This window comes from Amblyomma americanum, chromosome 2, assembly GCF_052857255.1.
Source record: "Amblyomma americanum isolate KBUSLIRL-KWMA chromosome 2, ASM5285725v1, whole genome shotgun sequence".
Lineage (NCBI taxonomy): Eukaryota > Metazoa > Arthropoda > Arachnida > Ixodida > Ixodidae > Amblyomma > Amblyomma americanum.
This window is the reverse complement of record NC_135498.1, coordinates 105,882,498-105,907,633: the sequence shown is the minus strand read 5'-3', so window position 1 is coordinate 105,907,633 and position 25,136 is coordinate 105,882,498.

Genomic DNA, 25,136 nt, shown 5'->3' with positions numbered 1-25,136 from the left:
GAAGTTGTTGTTCATCATTGAAGTGCCCTTCCAGGAAATAAAAAGAAAAGGATCACGAAATTCTTAATTTTTTTCAGAACATTACGAAATTCTAACGAAAAAAAGCGAAAACGCACATCATCAAGTACGTTCAGTTTGTAACTCAGAAATAAGAATTATATTACGTGGCAGCGTATACAGATCGTTCTGTCGAAAAGACGTCGGCGTAGTTTGTAGTCGGCACTGCGTGTCGGAAATAATCGGGGGATTCGTAAAAAAATCATATCAAGGTAATTTATGATTTGATTGATTAATGATTTGTTGATATGTGATAGCTGATGATGAGTTAAAGAAATCATTGTAATTAATTATGTAACCAAACAGATGAAAATGAAAAAAATTAGAATAAGGGGCTAATTTGCTCCAATATTCTCAGAATGAAAAGGTCAATGCCTGATGATGGTAATAAAGAAAATTTAGATTGTGATATTTAATAAATAATTTAACTGGAACAATTGAGAAATGAACAATGCGTTCAAACGTGTTTCCAACAAGGCGTCACGCCAGAATGGCGATAGCGTTCCGTAGACTCTTTGCCAGCGCTGCAGCACGCACTCGCGATCCACTCTTAAAAAGCGAAACTTAAGCGTCAAATTTTTTTGTTACCCAAAACAAAGACGCTGCAAAGTCTGTCCAAGAAAAACAATGGTGACTTACTGATCAGAATCAAAGCAAAGCATTGCATTAGTGTGGCTCGTCACTGGTGGGTAGGGATATGCTTGCTTGTGCGCCTTTTCCCATACTCATGTTCGAGTGCACGTACTGAAGTTTTTGCACGCACTCTCCCATTTACTGTTTTCCGAGGAAATGCAATGACGAAAGCCTGTTGCGCAGCTTCCTGTACACATAACCGAACTTGTGCACATTGCAGAACTTTCTTTCACACGACGCAGACGGTAGGGGAATTGAGAGCTGTCGATACGCGACTGACGCCAGCAGTTAGTAGCTACAAAGACCTTGTCACCATGTTGACAGATCCAGTAGCTTGGCAGGCTCCCAAAGAACTCATTTAGTCCAGCTTTTACAATTCGCAGTGAGGTGGGACTGTGCAGATACGTCCGTGTGAAAGTTATGGTGGTTTTGTTCCTTCTGGTCCATGAAAAAAAAATGGAAAGCTTTCCTCAATTTTTCAATCATTTTCTTTATCTGCGCCCACCTGTGTCCCAACGACCAACAAATGTTGACTAACGCCCGACATCATAGAAGGCTGCTGACCTCCCATTTCGTGAGCTTTCCTGCGTAATTCAGGCTCTCACATTTTCGCAAAAGCGGCACAACAAAGAGGGTGCGGGCGAATCTACCCTTTCAGTCGAGCAGCTTGATCAGGAGCAGGATGAGCTTGACCAGCAGCACACCCTGGCCACCGATAATAAGCTCTGTGGCGCGTCTATAGATTGGCCCACGCCCCGTCCTGGTTTCGCGCAAAGGCCGCCGGGACGGTCTTGGTCGCGGGCCCGGACACCTCGCTCGGGCTGCGCGTGAACGGCTGCAGCCGCATGCCTGGCACCGTGCTGTGCTACATGGCGGCTTAGGTCACCGCGAGAGTGCGGTGCGGGTGAGCCATGCTTAGAGCTCCTACTCCGTGGTGTTAGAATAACACCATGCCCTATAATCCGTCCGAACCTCCGCGGCACCATTGATTGAAAGCGTGAGTGGCACCTCCTGCTAGAAGCGCCTCGGTATAGTTTAATTAGATTCCCTTAATGTAATGTGCATGCCGTGTTACGGCTACCTGAGCACAGAGGGCCGAAAGCGCATGTGCGAGTTTTACTCGGGCGGGGGTGCAACCACGGTTCTAGGACTTCAAACCGTGGCGCTGTCACTCGTAAGCAAAAAAAAAAAAAGAACACAAACTAAAGCCACTTTAAGCCCTTGAACAATCACTCGACATCAGAATTTTTAAATCGACATTAGAGAGTTTCAGCTTAGCGGAGGCGAATCAGCATATTAACGCACAGTGCGCCAGGCGATGCATGACTGTGTAGGTAGCTTGTTTTGAGATGGAGGGGAAAATCTTTTTTCGAGGTTTATTGTAAATCTTGGTGAAAAAGAGCTCTTTTCCGCTACAGCGAGTTGTTCATTTGGCGTGACGCAGTGAGGCCAAGCACTCTAGCCAAATTAAGGGAGGGTGGGAGAGGTGGAAAATAAGGGGTGATAATGGCAGCTTAACACCAGCGCGGAAAGCTATATGAACACATTTTGTTGTGTCCGTAGCCTGTTACCTTCAACACTAATTCTCGATAAGGTGTTTGATTACTGCGTCAAATGACATGAGCCGGCATCAGCAACACCTTGTGCAATCTGCAGCACTTACGTTGCCGTGGCTATTGTAGTAAATCCTAGCGTAATTAACAACGTACCCAGAGCACTCGAAATTAATAAAATAGCAAATAGCAATTATGCGAATGATATGTATGACAAGCCCCATCTGTACCTGTACGACGGGTACTGAAAGAATGCTTTGGTTGCCGTGTTTAGTTTTTTGGCATGTAAGGAGCTGAGGCTGTCATGCGCAAAACACAAGGTTGTAAAAAACTCAGTGTTGTGATGAACACTGCGTGTTCATAAAGTGTTACAATTTGTGGATATCATGCCTCTTTTTAAGAATCTAACAACTCGCGATAATTCTACTATTGCATTCTCTGCTAAAAGTAATTAGAGGTGGGAAGCTACGTTTTTGTCTTAAAATAGAGTAGACCGCTTTTTTTCACATTTTTCCAGTTTTCTGCGTGGAAATAAAATGTGGCTCAAAGTGACCACCTCGCCACGTAGTTCGCAAGGCCGGTTTCTTTGTTCAGCGAGTATGAAGCTGTGTGTGAGATGCGTATGTCCAATTCAAAGGCGACACAGGATGACTCATTAAAGCATGTGAAGAACTAGAAATGCTTGGCAGCAAATTTGCACAAACGGCAGTGCTTGAAGTTCATTCTTGGCCATCACAGGCAGCCGGAAACGAGGCCTTACCACGCGTCCCACCTCAATAAAGCCGTGCGGACAGCACATCCATCCTATCCAAATCCTCCTTCACCTCCTCCGCCACGGTCCGCATATTCGCAGATTCTCAGAGCGTGATGACACCATGAAATCTGAAAAGAGCTTACGCAGGAAGTCGACAACGATCTAAGGAGCTTAGCACTGATCGCAGAGCTCGCCACTCTGCTTCATTTCACGTGCATTCTGGTATTTCCTGTACTCAAGGCAGCGCCTGACATTGTTGTTCGTCTTTCCTGTCCGTTCAAGTATGTCCGTACTCAAAGTCTTCCGCAGCTGAATGCGAGTTTTGTCGTAGCTTGTTCGAGGTGGAAGATCCGAGACGCATACTGCGAGCAGAACGAGGGGCGTCGCCTGTGGTGACCTCACCAGAGCGGTACCGCAGGTGGCCTCTTCCATGCAGCGCGAGGTGGCGGCGTTGCCCTCCACGCTGGCCTCCGTCACGTGCAGAGCCACCTGGAACATGCGCACGCCGGGTGGCGCACTCCGGAGCCCGGCACCGCCGTTGATGCCCACAGACGGACGATGGGGCTGACAATGGACAAATTGCTCCACGACTTCCGCCGGAGCCCGTTCGCCATACGCCCCGGCAGAGGAAGCCAGTACAGAGGCTGGGCCAGAAGACCCTGCTGCAGGCTCGTTGCCGCGGCGCCGCTGCAGGTGAGCCGCTCTGGACAACAACCAGCGACTGCACCTGTTTTACGGCGGGGGAGCGGAGAGTTAGTGCGTACAGGCAATAAATATTCGCTGCGGAACAGGATTAGAACCCGCCGAGATGGCTCAGTGGTTAGGGCTCTCGACTACTGATCAGGAGTACCCACGTTCGAACCGGTCCTCAGAGGCCGCGTTTTGATGGAGGCGAAGCACCACGGCGGCCGTGTGATGTGTGATGTCAGTGCACGTTAAAAATCTTCAGGTGGCCGAAATTATTCTCTTTCTTCCTTTCTTATATTAGTCCCTCCTTTATTTCTTCCCTTACGGCGCGGTTCAAGTTTCCGCCTATATGAGACAGATACTTCGCTATTTCCTTTCCCAAAAAACCAATTATCATTTTATCACTTCATTTGATTTCTTCATTTCAGTATTAGATGCTTCACGAACTGGGGGTCATTGAGGGTACCAAGCGTGACGACCACATCTGGACTCGGTGAGCGGCATTCCTCCTCCAGGGGAGTTGTGTGGTATATGGGTTTCAACATCTAAAGTCCGCAGAGGGGCTTTGCGAGACTTCTTTCAGACGCATACTGTAGCGCTTTCAAATGAGGGCTCCTTGGGCGCCACCGTCTTGTTCGCTGGGCTTTTTTGCGTGCCCTAGCGATAACGGGCTGGAAGCAGAAGCGGGACCTGTTTTCAATATCTCGGAGAGGAGATGTACGTCTTCCCCACCTTATGCAAACGCCTTTATATGCGTATAACTCCGCTGCGGCATCTTTCTTCTTTAGCTCCCACCTTCCTGACTTCCCTCACAGCGCGGCTGAAGTGTCCACCGAGAATGGATACAGTTACTGCGCTCTTCATTTCCTTAAAACATGCAACCTTTCATATTTTTCGTTCCATAAAGTGGAGCCAGAAGTCATGGCAGATCGCGTTCACTTAAAAATATTACGCCCGCCTCCCTTGTGTCTATTGGGGGGAGGGGTGTGGGTGGAAACACTTCCCCTTCAGACCTCCTCCTCTCTCTGCAACAATTCAATGGACGCTGTTGGATTCACGCCGCACAGTACTTATGGGGTGGCTGCAGCCTATGGAACCTCCCTAAGGACACACTTTTTTGCGTCTGCGGCTCCGATAGCTCAATGTAAAGGCAATGAAAACATAATTTTAGGCTGCAGCGTACACAGCTCGTTCAGTCGAAAACCCATCAGTATAGTATATATCCGGCACCCCGTGTCAGAAATGATCGTAGGCTGTGTAAAAAAAATCATATCATGGTAATTTGGTATTTCTAGTGATTTATGATTGATTTGTGTGTGATAGGCGATGACAACTTAAAGAAACAATCGTAACTAATTGATTAATTAACAAAGTAAAAAATAAAATATGGAAAAAGCGGAGTTCAAACGAGTCAATTCAGGCCTCGGAATACCTCCTGTTAACAGGCGCCGAAAGCATTGGCGAGAACGTGTCTCCCTCCTAGCACTCTTCCTTATTGGAATTTTATTTCTGACTTTCTGTTATAGAGGACTATCATAGATGTGCAGTTGCTATATACACCTTCCAGTATTTTCAAATAAGGCTCTTCTACACCCTGATTTCACAATGCCTGCATGAGTGCTGAGGATTCCACTGAGTCAAATGCTTTCTCGTAACCACTAAAGGCTATATACAGCGGTTTAAATTCTACGTATTTCGCTATCACCTGATTGATAGTGTGAATATGATCTATTGTGGAATATCCTTTTCGAAAGCGTGCCTGATCATTTGTTTGATTAATGTCTAAGGTTGCCCTGACTCTATTAGCTATTACCTTAGCAAATACCTTGTATGCAACGGACAGTAAGCTGTAATTTTTCCTACTTTCTTATGAAATAAGATAACTTTTGCGTTCTTCCAAGCTTCTGGTACCGCCGATGTCATAAGGCATTGCGTACGCAGGGTGGCTAGTTTTTCTAGCACAATCTCCCCTGCTTTTCTCAACAGATCTGCTGTTACCTGATCCTCGCCAGCAGCATTTCCCTTTACATTTCTCTTAAGGCTTTCTTTACTTCCTATTTCGTTACTGGAGGGATGACAGATTGCTGTTCGGTATTGTCTCTATCATTAACGTTCCGATTACATTGACTACTGTATAGTTTTTTTGTGGAACTCATCCGCTACATTAACCATCTTATCCATATTGCTAATTAGATTGCCTTCCTTGTCTCTTAACGCATACATATGGTTTTTTACCCATGCCTAGTTTCCTCTTCACCGCTTTTATGTTACCTCCGTTCTTTAGAGCAAGCTCGATACTCTCCTTATTGAACGTCCGTATGTCGGCTACATTGCGCTTATTTAGTAATTTCGATAGCTCTGCAAGTTCTATTTTGGCTCTAGGGCTTGACGCCCTCATGCTTTGGAGTTTTAGTCAGATCTTTCGTCTCCTCAGACAGCTTGTAGGTATCCTGTCGAACCATCCTACCACATACTCCTACGGCGTACTTCATGATGCTAGCAGCGAGATTATCATTCATTGTCTCAACATTAAGGTCGTCTTTCTCAGTAAAAACCCAAAATCTGTTCTGCAGTGGAATGTAAATTCCTCTACTTTCCGTCTTACTGCTAACTCGTTAATGGGCTTGGCCTTCACAAGTTTCCTCCGTTCCCTCTTCACATCTAGGCTAATTAGGGACCTTACCTTTCTGTGGTTCCTACAACGCACCTTTCCGACTACCTCCACATCCTGCACGGTGCCATGGTGAGCGCATAGTGTGATGTCTCTTTTTTAGTCTCATCACTGGGGTTCTTCTAGCTCCACTTCCGGTTCTCTCGTTTGAGGTTGAAGGTATTCATGATCAGTAAATTATTTCTATCTGCGAACTCTACGTATAATTTTCCCCTCCTATTCCTAGAACCCATCCCATAGTCGTCTACCGCCTGGACGCCAGGCCTGAGTTGGGAACACTTGGAGATAAGAGTTAATGCAGAATACCTAAACAATCTCCGATTCGCTGATGACAATGCTTGCTGAGTCACTCAGGACATGAACTGCAATGCATGACCAGTGAGTTAGACAGGCAGAGTAGAACGGTGGGTCTAAACATTAACATGCAGAAAAACCAAAGCAATGTTCCACAGTCTAGCAAAGGAGCAGCAGTTCACAATTGGTGGCGAGGGGCTGGAAGCGGTAAAGGAATACTTAGGGTAGGCAGTGATAGCTGATTCGGATCATGAGATGGAATTAACTCGAAGAATATGAATTGGGGAAAAATTGAAAAATGTTTTTTTTCGGGAACATCTCACATATCTGGGGACACCTGAAACGCGCCGTAAAGGAAGGGATAAAGGAAGGAGTGAGAACAATTCAAGAATGAGGTGCCGTAGTGGAAATCTCCACAATAATTTCGACCTCTTGGGGATCTTTAACGTGCACTGAGAACGCACAGCACACGAACGCCCTTTTGCGTTTCACCATAGCAGATTCTCTCAATCATGAATGGCAGCTTACCAATATCCCTGAAGAGAAAAGTATGCAGCAGCCAGCTAGCTGTACCTTACCGGTACTCACCTACGGGGCAGATACGTGGAGGCTAACGGAAAGGGATCAACTCAACTTAAGACCAATGCAGCGACTATGGAAAGAAAAATGTTAGGTGTAACGTTGAGAGACCAGAAGCGGGCAGAGTAGGCCAGAAAACAAACGCGGGTTAATGACATCCTAGTCAAATCAAGATGAAGAAATGGGCTTAGGCAGAGCATGTAATGCGAAGTCAAGATAACCGCTCGTCCGTAAGGCTAATCGAGTGGATTCCAAGATAAGGTGGCAGAAGGTTAATTGGCTGAATGAGATTAAGAAGTTTGCGGGCATACGGTGGTAGCAGCTTACAAACGCCAGGGTTAATTGTAGAGACATGGAAAAGGCCGTTGCACTGCTGATAAATGGTGTCAAATTGCTCAGAATAAAAAAGCCAATGCTTGATGATGGCAGTCAAGATCCTAATTCAGAGTTTTAATTATTTCATTGAAATGACAAAATTGAAAAAATAAAAATGCCTTTAAAGGTGTTTCCAGGGGGCAAGACGTAGCGCCTAACGGGGAATAGTTTTCCGTGGACTCCCTGGCAGCACTGCAATACGCTGTAGCGTCCCACTCTTAAATGCGAAGCTTTATCCAATTTTTAATTACTGCCTGTGTATATCACAGTTTTAGACGAAAAAATTAAAAACTGATTTTTTATCAAAGGAAAGGAAAGGAAATGGAGAAGCATGTGCGACATCTCGATGGACACCTTAACCTCACATAAGGAGGGAGTGAGAGAAGAGAGGAAAGGGGAGATGCCGTAGTGTAGGGATCTGGTATAATTTCGAATATTTGGAGATCTTTAACGTGCACTGACATCGCACAGCACACGGTCGCCATTTCCGTTTCGCCTCCATCGAAACGTGGGCCGGTTCGAACCCGGGAACTCCGGATCAGTAGTTAGCGCTCTAGCCATTGAGCCATCGCGTTTTGTCAAACATTTGTAAAATCTAGAATATTTAAGTTTACATTGCAGAGCAGCTGCCCATGGCTGAAGTATTTATAATCTGAAGCTTACAAAAATTGTTGGTTGTTTAGCTCAGGATCCCTCTGGTAGAAAGCGATAAGCTCAGGCGTCTGATTTGCACAAATGGTATACGAGGTGAAATCAAGCTCTCAGCGACACTGTTGTCGGCATGGCTACGTTTGTGGCCAAGCGACAGGTGGTTTCCACAGACATCTCAGCGCGCCGCTACGGCAGGAAGTTCATCTTCATCCATCGCCCCAGGCGTCTGGCAGTGAGCTGTTGTTGCGACTGAAGGAAGAATGAAAAGGAACGCGCACGCGCCTGCCCACTGGCTCACGCTGAGCCAGTGGTTAGGGCCGCCGGCTACAGATCCGGCCAACCCGGGTTCGAACCCGACGATGGCGGCTGCGTTTCGATGACAATAATAATAGTTATTTTTGGGGGAAAGGAAATTTTGGCGCCGTATCTGTCTCATATGTCGTTGGACACCTGAACCGCGCCACAAGGGAAGGGATATAGGAGGCAGTAAAAGAGGAACGGAAGAAAGAGGTGGCGTAGTGGAGGGCGCCGGAATAATTTCGACCACCTGGGGATCTCTAACGTGCAATGACATCACACAGCACACGGGCGCTTTAGTGTTTTCCCTCCATAAAAACACCGCGGTCGGGTTCGAACCCGGGAACTCCGGATCAGTATCCAAACGCCCTTCCCCAAAAACAAATTTTCAATTTCATTTTTTATGGAATGAAGCAGGGTTTATACTGCGTCAGCAACTGCTTCGAGAACAAGATCGATGTCGGCGGGACTCTGTGACACTAATGGAGCATTCCAGTGGGAGAGCAGGCGCACTCGAGAGCACTCCAAAAAGTTCCCTCGCAATGCCGGGCGCCTTCCAGAGCGAGAACAAGAGCAGGAGCATTTTGATCCAATCGTAGAACAGGGGTGATTTCGCTGCGCCGAGAGCAGTGGAGCGCAGTCCGGACTGTTCACTCTTCAAACACGAGAGTGGAGTCAACTGACATAAAAACGTCCTATCCTTGCTGTTTTGCTTCCTTTTTTCGTTCTCGGCGACGTAGAATATGACTGCTGCAAAGCGTCGGCGCTCGGCTAGCTTTGCGGAATCAATGAGCTTCATCAGGAAGAATCTGTGGGGAGCGACGGAAGAGTGGCATCGCCCTGCCTAGGTGATGTAAACATAAGATGACGGCGACGAAAGCAATGACAGCTGGAGTACGAGCTCTGATTCGAGCTCTAGTTCCTCGTCCAACACGCGGAGAATGCTGGGAAAGCAATCGTGGTCACGTGGCTCACTCCTCTCGAATCGCAGTGATCGTTGCTGTGGCAGGACAAGCGAACCCTCACTCGGAGTGCTACTGTACTGCTCCTCCCTGCTCGACACCTCTGCTCCCGTCCGCCCATTGGAATGTGCCATAAGAAGTTCGACATTTACAGCCGCCTCCATCAGCAGCAAATAAGGATGGAGGACGCTTAAGCTTCGTCTTTAAGAGTGGAACGCGACAGTGTTGTCAAGGGGTCCGCGGAACACCATTGCCTGTTCGGCGCGACTCCTTGCCCGTTAGACAATTGTCTCGCATATCTGGGTGGACACCCGAACCGCACTGTAAGGAAAGGAATTTTTCCGGCAAACGGGGCCCACAAGTACTACGACGCCGACTGCTTTTCGACCGAATACACTTTATTACGCCGTCACGTAAAATTGGAGGACGCTTAAGCATCGCCTTTAAGATTGGATTGCGACACCGTGTTGCAGTGCTGCCGGGTAGTCCACGGAACGTCGCCGCCTTGCCCGTTAGACAAATCACTCGGATTCTAGTGGAGGCCTCTGAAAACAGCACAGACGCTGCTCCCCTGTAGCACTTTTAGACGGCTGCGGTTCCATCCCAATGCTCAGAATCGAACGTATTCCGACGCAGAAAACTCGCCCACACCCGCGCCATCTGCCAGGCCAGCATAGTGCACGAAAAAGGTGAGTTTCATTGGGTTTCACTCGATGGCGCAACGTCTGCACGCCAAGCACAGAAGTTTACCGGAAACGCGTGGTGCTCGCTCAATCGCGACACCTGTTTTTGCATGCTCATAATTACTCATGTACGCTTCAGTACAGATCTGGAAGATACGTTTCTAAGAAACCCGTGCATTCACTAGACACGTCTTTATCGACGCCTAAACGTCAATCAGTTTTCGCAGATTGGATGCGCCCCCGTCACGAACGCCAAAGGCCCTTGTTGATTTGTGGAATAGACCCCGAAGCCCTCCACTACAACACCTCTTTCTTGGTCGCTCCTTTATTTCTTCACTTACGGCACCGCGGTTCAGGTGTCCGCAGAGATATAGTATATTCTATGTATTATAGCAGAGTTGTGACACAGATACTGCTCCATTTCATTTGCCCAAAACCACTTTTCATTATCCAGGTTTTTAAAGCGAAAGCTTTACTGGCCACGAACTTGCGATTTCGTCGTGAGGGTGCACCGAGGAGAGACATGAAGTCACAACCGGCGCCTCCCCAAGGATATATATATCTCTCTCGTCCCTTAGTCACTACTGCGGATGCGCCACTAGTAGCACCGAGCCACAGGAGCTCCGCCGCTGCGCAGCGCCGCGCCTTTCCTCAAAATCCAACTTTCTATTTTCAGTTCTCCCTTTCTTCTTTCCTTCCTTCCTTTATCCCTTCTTTTACGGCGTGGTTCGGGTGTCCTCCGAGATATGTGAGACGGTTACTGTTCCATTTCCTTTCCCCAAAAACCAAACAAAGCAAGTAAGCCGACGGCGTTCATAGAGTTCATTGGCGTTGACAACTTTGCAAAGGCCGTTCATTTCACGTAAGGAAAGGCGCCCTACCGGCTCCATGGGTCAGTAGAGACCTCAGCCTCGCTTTCGTGTACGTGGTGTTGGTGTCCAAATGCAAAAGCCTGCTTTTATTGCGTTCCGCACACTGGAGAGGCAGCGCGCCCTCGCTGCCACCCTTATGAGGTGGCATGCAGTTAATGGTTGATCGAGAGAGATTTATCACCAAATGAATACCGCAGCCTAGCTATTGCTGCAGCGCCGCATGTCCGCCACAAGGCTGGCAGCGCTAAGGCATTCAGGCCATATCTCTCTCTCACCGCCGCCAAATGTATCAAAGCACGAATGAGGCGTCCGCATATCCAGGGAGCCAGTTGTGCGCCCTTCTTTTGCTCAAAGTCATCGTTGTCTAAACATTGTCAACGCCAACGCCAATGAACACAGTGAACGCCGACATCTTTTCGCTTTGTATATGCTGGATTAGCTGAGCTAATCCACGTTAATTCTCCTTGTTGTTTTTTCTCCATCCCTTGATTCACGCACTGCCCCGATAAGAATACTGTTGGCTGAAATCGTCTACATGAGCAGCCAGCTACATAGCGCCCAATTCTTAAAGACATCGCAGGTAGAGACTTCAAAACATCGACAACGGTGGCGTGAGGCTCGCTATTCCTCGCATCGCGGCCGCCATTAACAGAGGCCCTGTGTACTTACCCCTCTTGTCCTCGTTGATGTCTGCGTGACACGAGATGAGCACGAGGGATGGGTGCATGCCGGCCATCCTGGGGATGCTGCGAAATCTCGCAAACTTGGGGCAGAGGGAGTCCACGCAAGAGTGCACGATGGGCGCCGGCGGCATAGCGTGCAGCTCCTCCGGTTCCTGCGCACGCGCACATGCACGAGAAATACATCATTTCACAGCGCGTGCAACGGCGCGCGATGTTTCGCGTCGTATATTGTGGTGTCTGGCAGCTGGGCGTCAGCTTTAAAACGGGATGGAATCATGGCTGCAGTGTGTTTATTCAGAAATACCACCTGCGGTTGTACCGGTGTCGAAACACTGGGCAAGTATCGAAATCCGACTCGACATGATTAAAAACTAGGAGTCAAGACATGGGGTAAAAACTGGCTGAGGCGTTGAGTGCAGGCTTTTGATTCAGAAATCTGAGGCCCAAGACCTGCATCACATTGATGGCAAAACTTCGCAAAGCCCATGTATAATAGGGACGCGGTTGATTATCGGAAACTCGGAGACATGACGCTAAGGGTGCTGAACGGAACTTCTCAATACTGCTAAAAAAAATGGGCAGTACAGCGAAATAAATGCTACAAAGCGCCCCCCCCCCCCCCCGGCTCACAGCCGCCTGTCCGATTTCTTCGACAAAGACGCCGCTCCGATTTCATTGACCAAGCTGCAGGCTACGCTGCGGAACGCATCAGCTTTACAAGTAATTTCACTTCCGTGGTAGGTTACAGAGAATGTCACGCAGCATGAAAATGGATATTAGCTCAAAACGCCAAGTCCCGGCCCAAATCTGCAGCGATGACGTGTCGGCTGAAAAGCGCGAGAGGTTGAAATGGAAATCACCTGCGCACGGCAGACGGAGACCGAGATCAGCTTCCTGCGCAGCCGAGGCAGAACCACAGAGCGCCACAGCCGGCACACATACGTGAACAGCTCCTGCTTGTCCAGGAGGCCGAACACGCCCTCCGCCGCGAAGTTCTTGGCGGCGGGGACGTGACTGACGTTCATGGCGAGCGCCCGTCGTCCTGTTCAGCCGACCCTGTCGCAGCGACGTGGCTCGCGGATCATTCCAGAGCTTCTTCTGATCGTGCTGCTCGTGCAAGCGAGGTGGCGCGTGCTTCAGCTTGCATTTCTTGTTCTCTCCCTCCTCCTTGACATAATTCCTTGCGGAGCGCGACAGAAGCTGGCAGAAGAAAAATAAAAAAATATATTTTAAAGTTCGGAGACATCACACAACTGAAAAATCTGCCGCTTAAAAACGCTTCAAAACTGAAAATTGTTTCTTCAGGAAATAAGATAGCGCAATAATTAACCATTTGCGGAAAAGCGAGCGCCACCTGTCGTGCGAACAGGGAGTCTCTGCTGGCAGTTTTGGTTGGAAACGGGTTCCCGACCAAACATGTGCAAGGCAGCGTTCAGCAGTTCACGTGCGCTTGTTTTGTTGTTTTAGTGTGTTTTCTTTGACGGAAACGTGCGTCTGCTAACGAAAGACCATTGCCGTTTTTAGAAACGGGGCGGAGCGAAGAGTTCTCGCGTTGTGGCCTGAAAAATGACCATGTGTGTCAATACCTACACTCTGCTACCTCAACGGAACGCCGAATAACCAAATGAAAATGTGCATGAATATGCGCCTATGCGCGGACTAGTGAAAAAATTGGAGGCTTATCAAGGTTAAGCCCAGTGGATGCGAAGCATGTTACACCCTCGGAGCGTTGTCGTCGAGCCGCATATTGAGCGCGCCGCTTGGCTAGGCGTTCTTCGCGTTCTTCATCGGTTTCCGTAGCACGCTGCAGCCTTCGTTTTGCATTCCTATTATTAACGTCCTTAGCGTTTGGAGGCATCTTGACCGCATACACGCCCGGCGCAAAGACGCTGGCGCGGTTGCGGGCACAGAGACTGACGCGACGGCGGGAGCGCGCCGCTTCATCCCTGGAGTGACGTCACATATCACGTGATGCAGCGATGGTGGCGCCGCCGCCGCGTCGCGCGCGACGGCGCGAACCGAAGCGTGGAGGCCTCCGCCGCGCGACGTGCGACGGCGCGTTATGAGGCCCCATCTGCAGCCGTTGTGACGTCATCACTTGACGTCACATCACGTGATCTGTCTTCAGGGTCAATGGTGGCCACCGCCGGGAGGCGACCGACGGCGCGATATGAGGCCCATCTGCAGCCTGTGTGACGTCATCACGTGACGTCATGTCACGTGACCCCACTTCAGGGTCAATGGTGGCCACCGCCGGGCGTCGCCCGAAGGCCCGAAACCTACGTTAATATGCTTCGCATAAAACAATATGATGGAATGCACTTTCCTAATGCGCACAGAGGTTTGTTCACGCTTCCTTGATAGGGCAGGAGAAAGAGAGAGAACCTCTTTATTGAAAAACAGACTATTTAATCGGCGTCTAAAAATCGCTGGCATGCTACTCTGCGCGGGAAGAGAAGTTTGGAGATAAAGGCGGAACGTGAGCGGTGCGGAGGAAGTAAAATAAAATATATAAAAAGGTGAGGAGATAAAATGCAGCCATCAAATGCCTACTAAGGTGCCTCGGCGAGTAATGATGTTACATATGAAAGGATGAAGTGCATAGTCCGACAAATGGGCCAACAAAAGTTCACAACGTGAAGAATGCATGAAGATAACCTTCAAGGTGAAATTTAAGCTTGTCAAGATGTACAATGTCCTTTGAATATGGAAATAAAAACTTTCTGCTAACTTCATACAGCACCTTTTGCCGCAGGCCGCATTAGACTGATTAGTGAATGACCCATTGTACTATCTCAATCAGGGCTCCTGCTGATACGGCAGAGCGTTGTTTTGCCGTTGTCATGCTCCCGCTGTTCAGATAGCACAGCTTGACATTGTAGCATTTATGCTGAATGTCCATACTAGTATCTATCATTCGATTTTCGCCCCGGTGCGTCGATGGCAAAACTCCTCTAGAACGACCGAGCTGTGCGCACTTGGAAACAAGCGCGAAATGTTTCAAGAACAGCCGTTTCGAAACGTTCTGGATGCGCGCATTACTCTCCCCATCAACGGCTTCATGTTTTGGGCCTTGTATCTCGTCGCGGTTTTTATCACGTCAAAGTCTCGCTGTTGCAAAACGCGTGGTTACTTTAGATAGAAATGCGTTGCAGATACAACGCAGTTACGTGGCAGTTACAGCTTACAGCTCACATCAGTCGCCGTACTACAGGGCAGGAATGCACGTCCGGTTCATGTTTCCACCAAAACCAAATCGCCTAAAGAGGGCGCTGGCTGCGCCTTCACCGCGCATTCACAAAAATGTTTCCGCAAACGGTCAATGGTTTCACTTATCTAGGTGGACTCAAGAACCACGCCGTAAGAGAATAAGGGATAAAGAAGGAAGTAAAAGCAGAAAGGAAGAGACGTTGAAGTGGAGGACTCCGGAATAATTTCGGCCACCTGGTTATCCTAACGGCCCGCCGCACTGGCTAAGTGGTTAGGCGCTCGGCTACTGATCCGGAGTTCCCGGGTTTGAGCATGACCGCGGCGGCTGCATTTTTATGCAAGCAAAACGCTAAGGCGCCCGTGTGCTGTGCGATGTCAGTGCACATTGAAGATCCCCAGGTGGTCGAAATTATTCTGGAAGCCCTCCACTATGGTACCTCTTGCTACTTTTCTTCTTTCACTCTCTCCTTTATTTCTTCCCTTACGGCGCGGTTTAGGTGTCCACCGATATATCAGACAGATACTGCGCCATTTCCTTTCCCCAAAAACTAATTATTATTATTATTATTATTATAATATTATTATTATTATTATTATTATTAATATATCCAGTAGTAGTAATAGCATTATTGTTGTTGTTATCCTTAACGTGCCCTGACACCGCACAGCAAACGGGCGTCTTTGCGATCCAAATGCCGCCGCCGCGGCCGTTATGGCCATTCCTGCGTCTCCATCTCCTTCAGCAGATGGAAACGCAAGCAGGCAGAACATTTGCTGTTCACCGGCATAGAAAATGACACTGGTCAAAATCAAGCATGAAATGAGCTGTGTTACTGGCACGAAAATGCCTACACATATAAGTTTGTACTTTAAACAGCATACGTGAAAAGCTTCCATGTCGCTGAGAAACGACGCGTTCACTGCCTATAGCAGTGCTGCAGTACGGGCCCATGAAGCATCTATATACCTGAGCTCATGGCGCTGATGCGATCAAAAAATCTTGTTAAATTTTGTAGTGTGCGGTACACGACTCAAAGTTCTCATTAATAAAACATTTATTTGTACCGTCGGCAACAAAAGTTTACGTGCTGCTCATGTTTCAGATATTGACAAGGCTACAGAATAGCTATCATAGCCTTTCATCTCCCTCTCGCTCCACATATCCAACATTTCATCATTCTGTAATACATCCAGACTTTGGATCCGGTTCAACAAGCCTTCGTTGTATGGGAAGTATCGTCTTTTGTTACCTATGCATGCCTGGGACATCCTGCAAATAATCTAAATAAAACGTATTATTCATGTTATTATGGTATGCAGGTAGAAGGAGAGAAATAACTTCATTGGTAACCCTCAGCCAATTTGACGGAAGTCAAGTGACTAACTCCCAATCATTCCCCCCGTAGCCGTCAGCCGGGATCTCTTGGATTGCGGCTGCAGCCATGGCCAGACCGATGACTTGACTCTGGTCTTGTTCTTTCCGGTTGAGCGCCAGTGCCTTCCAGGTATCTCTACTTGTGTTCGGCTCTCCATAGCTAGGGAAAGTCCACACCTTGTGGGCCAAGTCCGCAATTCCATTGTATTTCTTGCACCGAGAGCTAAACACCGCGGGGTGCCATCGGCTTAAAAGCTGTGGATTCGGAGAGACTCCCGTTTGCTGTTTCATCCATGCTACTTCTCTCTTAGAAAGTTCCTCGTGTGCACTTGGGTACGACTGACATTCCAACATGTAGTGAGTAAGGATCTCCTGATACGTGTTAAGCTCTTCATCGTAATATAGGGCCTCCTCGCAAAAGACACCACTGAGATCCCGGAAAGTAGGGAGAAATGGGGGCCGTAGTGGAGGGCTCCGGAATAATTGCGACCACCAGGGAATCTTTAACATGCACTAGCTGACATCGCCCTGCACACGGGCGCCTTAGCGTTTTGCCTGCATAAAAACGCAGCCGCCGCGGTCGCAACCGTGACCACAATCTGCTCCCCGCTGCCCCTACACATCCATACGGTCAAGTCGTCCCCGTAGCCAATTTCGAAGGGAGACCCAGAATGGTGACGTTAAACAAGGTGGGGGAAAGCCCCAACCCCTGCAACGTTGGCGGTTGTCTGGACGGCCTCTTTTCGACAGAGCTTTTGTGCGCTTCTCAACCCCAGACCAAGTATTTTTTTTTCTTAATCCGGCATGCATCCTTCAAATGCAATCTCTCGCAGAAGGTATAAAGGTCGGATGAGCCCTTTTATGGTGAAGCACATGGCCAGCGATGAGGCTTGTATGAAGCGGTACTTTTTGGACTTATCACGTTATAAACGCTGCGATAATAGAAGTTTTTAGCACACCAGAGACATACTAGCGTTGACGTACACCGGTTTACCGGACCCCACCTGCGCACACGTAGTGGCCCCGCCTGACGCCAACAATGCCAGTGCGCGTGCGCAGGAGGAGTCCGGTAAACCGGTACATGTCCACGCTAGTACGTCTCCGGTATGCTAAATGTGTCTAATATCTTGTACCACACAATGCTCTTGGATGCAATGAACTAATTTTTGAGTCAGGAGTTCCACAAAGGATGCACGTTATAAAAATGCTGCCATATTATATTGTCATATAAGGATTTATTGTAATGTTTAGTATATACACCTTATGATGTCGGACGCTCAGAAGAATGGCTGCGGTTTAGCTCTGGTTAAAGCTGGAGTGACGCGATAGCTACAGCTGGCTGATTGTATGGAACTCGCCACTGTCGAACTCGCCCAGTCGAACTGCAATGTCGGTCTTTCGCCACTCACTTTCGCTGGGCGTTCCTTCTTCATCTTCGCATCTGGACGTGGATTCACTCTTTCCCCCCTCTGCACCTCTCTACTACCTCCCCCCCCCCCCCCCCCCCCCCTGGTTTCGCCGGCGCGCCACGCCGCCGGCAGCTGCTCCGCTCCACGGGACCAGCGACGGCACCGCTACGGAGCTCAAGGGCGGCCGCGCAGCTCAAGGGATGCCACGCAGAAGGCTCGAAGTGCTAGCGTAATGTAGCTATCGATACAAAAACAAAAGCTAATAAATGTCATTTCTTTTCTTTGCCGCAACAGGTGTTGCAGGGAGGTTTCGCGGGTTCTTGCACCGCGGCACCGACGCAGTAGACGTTGTATTAACTGGAGGAAACTCAATGGGCCAGCAGAACAAGGCCACGGAGCAATTGTGACGAGGCATATACAAAGAAAAATAACCATGCATGCCCCAAAGAAAACATAGGAGAGACCCTACCAAAGCCGAGGTCCAAGAAGGAAGGTATGGCGGAAGTTATGTGGTTCTTCAAGAATGGACACGTATAGCATACCAAGAACCGTGTTACCGTTGCCGGTATCGGAGTACTGGGAGCCCGCGTGCAGTCAGCAAGCATGAGGAAATCGCCTTGACGGCGCCAGATGGCGCCAGCTGTCTGCACTGCAGGTGCGTGCCCGCCAGCTGCCTGGACTGCAGAAGAAACCTGATTGGCCAGCGGAACAAGGCAAAGGGGCAATCGTGACGTGGCATATACAAAGCAACATAACCATGCATGCCCCAAAGAAAAGTTAAGAGACCCTACCAAAACCGCGGTCCAAAAAGAAAGGTATGGCGGAAGGTACGTGGTTCTTCAAGAATAGACGCCTAAAACATACCGAGAACCGTGTTACCGTTACTGGTACTGGAGTACCGGGAGCCCGCGCGCAGTCAGTGAGGATGCGCATACCGCCTTGACGGCGCCAGATGACGCCAGCTGCCTGCATTTGAGCTGCGTGCCCACTTGCAGAGTCGGCACCAATGAGCGCGTGCTCACCGGCGGTGGGGGGTTGAGGTTGAGGTGTTGAATGCTACAGGTGGGGTTAGCCTTGCTTCATCTGCCGGCAATTGCTCCACCGCAGCATCCCTTCGATATTAACAATGCCGCATCCACCCCGCTAATTGCACAGTCTCTTATAATAGCACACATTCTCTTTCGCAGTCACCATCTATGCATACAATCAATCCACACAGTTCACATCACAGTCCACTCCAGAAGTCACCATCTATGCACATATTCAGTCACAGTAGAACATAGGCCATTGTAGTGCCACACTCCATACACACATTCACTCACAGTATAAAGTAGTCCACTCCGGAAGACACCATCTGCGCGCACATTCAATCACAGTAGGCCATAGTCCGTTCCTGCTGTCACAATTTAAAAACAAGATCCATGTTCTGCAGAAATGTTAAAAGAATGCGTGCAGCCTCCCTTCTGCATGTCTGGTTTCCACTCGGGTAGACAATGTCTTGCACTGTGCTGTGACGGGTTCCTGTCTTCTTGAAGGAAGCGAACATCACCTGCCTTTCCGCGTTGTACTCTGGGCAGTACATAATATAATGTTCGATACCCCCGCACACACCACATAAAGAGCAGAGCGGAGACGATGCTGTGCCGGTCTTATGCATCCATGCAGGAGTGCGAGAAGAGGCCGTGCGAATTCGATGTAGAAGGGTCGCCCGAGATCTTTTCCGTCCCTTGGTCACACATGGCTTGTGGGACGCACTCCACAGGGTACTGAAGTGATCGAGCACCGTTTTCCTGCGGAGACTTTTCCCATCTTGAGGTACTTTTTCTGATGGAATCCTTGAAAGAGCTTTATGGGCGAGACTGTCTGCAACCTCATTACCGTTGACTCCTATGTGAGAGGGCACCCACTGGAAATGTAGAGTAAAGCCTCTGCTGTGCAGATTCTGCTCCAAGCGCAGAGAGCTTAGAGACAAGGCGTCAGTAGGGAATCCGCGCTCTAACCTCTGAAGGGCAGATTTTGAATCAGGCGGTGGGGGGCTCCCGGTACTCAGGTAACGGTATCGCGGTGCAGTCAATGGTGAAGGTGTCTGATAATTGCAATGGCAGGAGAAGCTACAGCACCTCACGGCAATATAACTGCATGTGCCTCGCCTCGCCTGTTTATGTGCCGATAGAAGACGATAACGGGGTGTAAAAGAACGAGAACCTGCCCGGACAACATAGTGTTGTACGCTTTTCCGGTATCATCAAGAGTGCCGTCACAGTCTCTCTTTTTTCCTGGCTTTCTCTCACGGCAAAGCGCTTCAAAGCGCTACAAAGCGCCACGGTGCAGCTGCTCTCTTATCCACCAAGCGCCAGTCAAACCAGTTTGCCATAGTCACGCGCGCAGTGTGTGCAACGTTACTGGTTGTGCGACGCATATAACGGTGCAACTGTGAGGTCGAAAGTAAGCCCTGCATCTGAGGAGCGAGGAACGAAAAAGCAACGGGACGAGAAGAATGTCAGCACAAACTGGGCCCGAAAACACGAGTGAAATCCATTGAGCACAATACCTATAAAGCGTCTATAACGATGATAAATAAAAATTACAGGTTTGCACTTAGGTCTGCTTATGAGCGGAAATGCGAAAGCCTTTCCCTGTCCTCTTTCATTTTCTTATTTTTTTATGTTTGTATACTTTCTTTCATTTGTTTCAACACTCCTTTCCGCTGATCGTCACAGCACAAAAAGAATTGCGAATCACGAAACAGCAAATTTCAGTGGCCACTCTACAGATTACTGGGTTAGAATGTGTAGTCGCTTAATGTCTGATCAGCAAGTTGATGTCAGTACAGGACGCAATTCTAGGCGGCATTAAGCACTCTGGAACACTTTTGTCTTTGTGCCGACAGCACATTTCCTCATTTTAAGCCGACAGGACCCAAATATTTCATGGAGTCACTGCTAATCGCACCATGAGCATAGCGAACTCACTTAACGTCGTATAGCGGACACAAGCGCAGCGGCGACTGTCCTCGCTCTCCTATGATTCTCGGGAAGAGGATGTGGTCTCCTCGAGGGGTTCCCTTCCTTTATGGCACAGTGACGGCGCCGGCTCGGCATCTGAAGCACTCCTCGGCTGCAAGCCATTAAAGGCGGTTGGCGCCAGTCAATATGCTTAGCTCTTTTTTCGAATACTAAGAACTGCAATATCCATCGATATTGCCGGTGTTAAGATCCGCAGAGGGTGCTGAATGTCGACAAAAAAAGATTCATAGACTGAATAAACAGCGAAGTTACAAGAAAAAGAAAGACACCTTCAAAGTGTTCAAGATCTCATTTATTCGCTAATACAATTGTGCACGCGGTTAAGCGCATGTTTCTCCGCGTGTGTGGTCCATATATGGCATGGATATCAACTGTAGACTATGCAGTCATGCACTGTCAAATGTAGCGCAACTGTCAGCTGAAACTATTTTTTTCTTACGTGATTGGTTAGATATCAGGAAAAGAATGCCATCGTTGCAAGCACTCATACCTGCCCCATATTTTCCTTTCAGATTGCCGCTTTACGAAATCTCCTCTCGATTCCAAGCAAGTGACAGGGTACTGAGAGACCACTCCCAGTTGCTGGCAATAAAAAATATGGCTATGGCTCAGCTCTGCTGATCCAAGTTATGCGTACCGAAAGGCAACCGATACAGGAGTCGATGTCGACGCGGAGACGTTGGCAGCATGCGCTGCCCTTTTCCGCTTCATATCCTCTTGTCGCCTGTGCTGCTGCTTCTGCGGACGAACCTGCCGTTCTTCATCAGTTTCATCAACTCAACGAGCCCACTTTCGCGACTTATCTGTATAGTCAATGCGGTTTTGTGACGCTTTTCGTGGTAGGGATCGCCAGAAGCATACTGGCGTTTCCCATGCTTCACCAAAAAACTCGACCTGGTGACCGCTTCTGGCTCCATGTCTGCGGTGTCGAGGCGGCGAGCGCTGGCTTTTATTGAGCAAATGCGAATCACGAGGTCAGCCACGTTACCCAACTGGCGAGAGCTAGCTTCTCGACGGAACTAGCGGCAACTGCTGCGACAAGTCAGGCGTTGTGACGTCACAGCCACAACTGCGACGAGCCTCCAGCTTTTGTGAAATGCAAGCGTTATTTGACCTGGAAGATTTGCATGCGAGAAATGGAGCTTTTCGCTCCGAAACCTTGCGATCCGATCCCGCTAAATGTGTGGGCTGCACAATGCATTTCGTTCAGGCTAGAAGCCAGCGTGGATTGTATCGTGTACTTCTGTATTTTTAGGCATCGTATCATTTCATGGCTGCCAGCTACTGTACCCCTCACTCTCACAAAATGCTCCCAGTTTGGAACCTCTGAAGTACTTGAATAAAAATAAATGGCATTGTGCCATCAGACATGAAACGCGCACTCTGACTTTTGGCAACTCACAACCTACGCGTCTGTGCAAGACATGCAGTGTTTTCTTTATATTTCACAAACAGCGAGTTAGCAGCACGTCGTCCGCCATCCTCAGGCAGATTTCGCCGCCAGTAATTACATTTTTTCTTAAATTTTTAAATTAATCTATATCTTCGAAACCGATGATGATTCCACTATCCCTCGGGTGTTCCTCTGACAGATCCTGTGTACATGCTTTTCAGAAATTACCTTTATGTTCTGCGTTGGAAAGCTAACAATTTCAGTTGCTTGAAATCTGCACATACTTTTTGGGCTGAAAAATACCTTCATTTTGAATTGAATTACTGAGCGAGCCGTGAGAGTAACACAAGTGAAATAGGAACATACAGCGAAATAGCGACATACGCAGTTAACGCCGTTAGCACGTATTAAATATGACAACATGTTAGCAAATAAGTACACTTCACACATTGCGACTCGAGTGAATGATGTATCGCTTCTATAACGAAAACATAATAAAAATTCCATTATAGATGGTGCGGGTAGGTGTGGGCTTGGCACCCAGTCGCCGAGATATACGCCGTTGCTCTGTCCTAGGAAAGGAGGGACGGAAAGGAGGGAAAAATAATGTCATTAGTATACTGTAAAAAACACAAAAAACAGAGCTATTTATTAGCGATCATCACTGTTCAGAAGAAGGTCCTCGTGTTAAACCAACAAACAGCATTAACTAGCATAACTAGTAATTCACGCAAGCAGGTCGATGAAAAGCCGGAGCAGTTGCGGGCCTGTATACACACAAATCCATGCATTATGAAGTCGTTGCCCATCATTGAAATCCCTTCAAAAAAAAGAAATATACAAGAAATTCAGATTGCTCAAAAAATCTTTCCGGGTTATTTTTTTCGTAATGATCGAAATTCTGGGGAAAATAGCGAAAACGCACTTATCCAATCGCGTTCAGTTTGTAACTCAGAAATAAGCGTTATATGCAGCGTATGCAGATCGTTCTGTCGAGAAGACGTCGGCGTAGTTTGTAGTCGAGACCGCGTGTCGGAAATAATCGGGGGCTACGTAAAAAAATCATATCTTGGTAATTTATGGTTATAGTGATTGATGATTGGTTGATATGTGATTGCCGATGATGAGTTAAAGAAATCATTGTAGTTTATGAACTAGAGTTGAAAATGAAAAAAAAAATCAATAGGGAGTTCAAATGCGTCAAAATAATTCGAATGAAAAAGTAAATGCCTGATGATGGTAATAAAGAAAAATTAGAGCGTGATATTAGTAATTAAATTAACTGAAATAATTGAAAAATGAAAAATGCGTTGAAAGGTGTTTCCAACAAGGCGTTGCTCAAATAGGGCGAGAGCGTTCCGTGCACTCCCTGGCAGCGCAGCGACACGCTGTCGCGTTAAAACTTTTAAAGGCGAAGCTTAAGTGCCCTCCAATTTTTTTACCCAAAACACAGATGCTGCAAATAGAGTTCAGGATACAAAATGGTGACATACTGATCAGAATCAATGCAATTAAAGCATTGCATTGATGCAGCAAATTTTCACTAACGACAGTGGTTGAAGTTCATTCTTGGCCATCACAGGCCCGTTATCACTATACCCTCTCTTCAGACAGCAGCGGCCTTGTGTGTTCCACGGGAACAATACGACTTCATGTCGTAGTAACAGTAATGAACTTTACTCAATCCTCTCCTGTAGCACCGCAGGTCTTGACTCCCATGCTCCCATTTCTCGGTGCATGCATCGCACTCGCCACTCGGCCTGGCGCGACCACCACTCGCGTCACCTTCGACGAGCGTATCCAACGTGCTTGTAACGCCGGACATGCCCTCTTCTGAAACTGCTATCAGCGCGTATAGATGCCCGCGGGCGAGTCATGGTCATCGTGGGGTCACATTTCTAGCCTGCGCACGCAGCCAGGAACGAGGCCTTACCACTCGTCTCACCTCAAGAAAGGCGTGCTGTCGTCATATCCATCCTATCCAAATCCTCCTTCACCTCCTTCGCCACGGTCCGCATATTCACAGATTCTCACAAGGGATGACATCATGAAATCTAAAAAGATATTACGCAGGAACTCGACAGCGATCTAAGGGGCCTGGCGCTCATCGCAGAGCTCGCCACTCTGCTTCATTTCGCGTGCATTCTGGTATTTTCTGTACTCAAGGCAGTGCCTGGGGTTGTTCGTCTTTCCTGTCCGTTCAAGAATGTCCGTACTGAAAGTCTTCCACAGCTGAATGCGAGTTTTGTCGTAGAACGTTCGAGGTGGAAGATCAGACACGCATACAGCGAGCAGAGCGAGGGGCGTCGCCTGTGGTGACCTCACCAGAGCGGCCTCGCAGGTTGCGTCCTCAGTGCAGCGGAAGGTGGCGGCGTTGCCCTCAACGCTAGCCTCCGTCACGTGCAGCGCCACGCTGAACATGCGCAGGCCGCGTGGCGCACTCCGGAGCCCGGCACCGCCGTTGATGCCCACAGACGGACGATGCGGCTGACGATGGACAAATTGCTCCACGACCTCCGCCGGAGCCAGTTCGCCGTACGCCCCGGCAAAAGAAGCCGGTACAGGGGCTGGGCCAGAAGACGCTGCGGCTGGATCGTTGCCGCGGCGCCGCTGCAGGTGAGCCGCGCTGGACATCCACCGGCAACTGCACCGGTTTCACGGCGGGGGAGCGGATAGTTAGTGCGTACAGGCAATAAATGTTCTCTGTGGAACTAGATTAGAACCCCACCGCGGCGGCCGCGTTTCGATGGAGGCGAAACACAACGGCGCCCGTGTGCTGCGTGGTGTCACTCCACGTTAAAAATCTCCAGACGGCCGAAATTATTCTCTTTCTTCTCTTAATTCCTCCTTTATCCTTTCTCTTACAGCGCGGTTCAATTATCCGCCGATATGCGAGACAGACGCTTCGCCGTTTCCTTTCCCAAAAAAACAATTTTTATTTTTTCATGTGATTTCATTTCTTCATTTCAGTA